This window comes from Ostrinia nubilalis, chromosome 4, assembly GCF_963855985.1.
Source record: "Ostrinia nubilalis chromosome 4, ilOstNubi1.1, whole genome shotgun sequence".
Classification (NCBI taxonomy): Eukaryota; Metazoa; Arthropoda; class Insecta; order Lepidoptera; family Crambidae; genus Ostrinia; species Ostrinia nubilalis.
The window spans coordinates 16,473,000-16,475,764 of NC_087091.1; the positions used below are offsets into that span (position 1 = coordinate 16,473,000).

The following is a 2,765-nucleotide window of genomic DNA, read 5'->3' on the forward strand; positions in this document are numbered from 1 at the left end:
TTGCAGTAAGTTGTTTTGCCAAATGAGAATTTGCCAAATGAAAATTTGCGAAACGTTGTTTGCGATGTGATAATTTGGGAAACGTTTTTTGGCCAAACATTAGTAATCCTTAAATTTGACTTATAACTTATTAATCAATAAACTTAAATGAGAAAAATTCAATAAAAATAAAGAAAAGATACCAATTGAAATAATTATAAAGTTATTTGTTTTCACCCGGTGTAAACACCCACGGGTGGAATGAAACGGGTTTTTATTGGGTTTTTACCCTCATGTGGGTTTTTACCCGGGTGGAAACCCATCTCTAGTCATGACTGTGGTAGTAGTACTAAATGTATGGAAGAAGGAAACATTGAAGTTTCGGATAGATCCAGTTTATTCTGTAACCTATTATTAATACCGTTTGAACCGTTTGATAGAGCTCATGAAGCACTTTCAGGATTTTCCAATCGCGAAAGCCCTCATTGAATTCTTCTTCTTTTGTTGAAAAAAAAAAAATTTACAATATTAACATCACAAATCACAATCACTACTAAGACATCACAAAATAGACGAAACACAGCATTTTGTACAGCATTTGCCATAAAGTTAATATTCCTTCCGAAGGAATATTTGCACAGAATTGGCCGTAAGGATCTATATCCATAGCCGTAAAACTTGTATTAAAAAAAAAGATGACAGTTGACTGCAATATTGAGAAACAGTCAGTGTTGCCAGAAGGTTACTTTTGTAACCTTTTAGCTGATTTTTGAACTGCTTTGGTTACTTTTAGGTTACACTAATGAAAAGGTTACTTTTAGGTGATTTTTCGGAATTTGTAGAATTAACTTTTACAGGTTATTCAGTAAAAAAATATTAATAGTGTCAATTTACAAATTATTTAAATTGAAACGTGACACTCAAAATGTTGATGATTTCCAATTAATTTTAACACTTTGTATGAATTTTGGCTGATTGGTAAGATAAGAGTCGAAGATGAAAGTTGTTAGTAGTTAGCTTTATGAATCAATATGATAATAATATCAATCGCACGTGTGAGGGTTACTTTTTTTTCTATTTCTGGTAATTTCTGACAAGACCCTACTAGCAACACTGGAAACAGTTTTTTTTACAAACAAAGTCAAACAAACAAGTTCACACAACACATTGGATTTATCGGTATTTGTGACTTGTGATATGTTAGATGGATTCTAAACTACATAATAATAATCCTAAACAGCAGTTTTTTTTAATGTGTTTCAAACGAAGGACGAATTGTACAGACATTTTAATTAAAACTGACTTAAAATTGTCAATAAATTCCTTTGTCACACTGACGAGCTACGGCCATGAGCTACGGTAAGTGGAATTAATTGAAAATTATTTTAATGTAGGTAGGTAGGTAATTATTTAATTTTTAGCGTTAAGATTTGCATCTCTTGATTACAACTAATTTGAAAATTATAAATAACTTGAAAAAATCGAACTGCCTAAGGCGGGAATTCCGGGATTACCGGGCCGGCGACTGCTCTTCCTTTATAATTTTCTCTATTTATAATATTTTTCTCTTTTATAATTTTCAAATTATTTTAATATGTAACTCTAGCAAGTACTGATAGTAGAATGTCAGTTAAAGGGGAACTTGTACAGATTTACATTCGATAGTTAATATTATTGAGAAATACTACTTATTTAGAAAGACTTTCAGCAGTCAGCACTACCATTGTAGGTAATTATTGTGTAACTCAAACTGTGAAAATTAAAAAAAAAAGCAAGCAATAATTGTATTACCATAATAATATTTCTTGTAAAAACAAATAATATTGACTTTTCTTAGGATTTTCTCTTGATCTTTTAGTTCATTCAGTATTAAGTTCGGTACTTTTAAGTACCTACCTACCTACTGTGCTAGATATTACCAAAATATTGAATAAGGTAACAGAAGAAACACTTATTTTTAATTATGATTATACAGGTGACTCAAATAAGCTACTGACACCGGAGGTAGATTGACAACAATAAGGCTACAAATAATCATGTCCGTGGAAAAGTTGCGAGAGTTTTAAGGTATGACCAATTTCAATTATTAATATTCAAAGAAAACTGTCATATTATTTATGAATTCGACTGTACATAAATGTAACTCAGATGACAATGCAACCTAATGATGTCAGGTCTAATGATAACTACTTTTTTTGGGGAATGTAGTCTCCAAGGACAGTCATGTGAGTGATTAGCCACAAAATAGACTAACCCTCTTAACGCAGCCCAGTTTTAATAATAAATTGTAGTGACCGTTTTTTTATATTCGTTAATAGTTTTATATGATTTTAATGTTGGATATTATTACAGATCCATAACTACTTTCTGATGTTTGCTGATTTTCTTATGGATGAAGATACTATGAGACGCCTTTTTGTCATGGTGCACTTCGCAGTGAAAACAGTCAAGCAAGTAAAATAACAAGATTAGTCCATTAATTAAGAATGATTTACGAGTTTTTATTACAATTCATGTTGTTAGTTTTTATTCTGTAATTTTAGTTACATTATTTTTTTAAAATGTTTCTGCCGCTTTTGTTATATTGTATTGTATTATCTTTTTTTTTTATAACTTTGTTGATTCTATTAGCTAGGAATAATAAGTCTTTAGGAAAACATCGGGGTCGAAAGCTAAGTGTAGACCTGGAGCAACAAAGACAAGTTTTCCAAAAATATAAAAGTAGGATAGGAAATTTTGTACCTCCCAATAATAAAGAAAACCGCGCTTTATACTCCGATCTTCAA

At 30.7% G+C, this 2,765-nt stretch overlaps 1 long non-coding RNA gene across 1 annotated transcript; it reads left to right on the forward strand.

The window, feature by feature from the left end:
* The first annotated feature begins 1,285 nt into the window (after window positions 1-1,285).
* Window positions 1,286-2,765, forward strand: LOC135071270 (uncharacterized). Its single transcript, XR_010257229.1, has 3 exons — window positions 1,286-1,338; window positions 1,955-2,046; window positions 2,332-2,765. It is a non-coding gene; the product is annotated as an uncharacterized LOC135071270 (long non-coding RNA).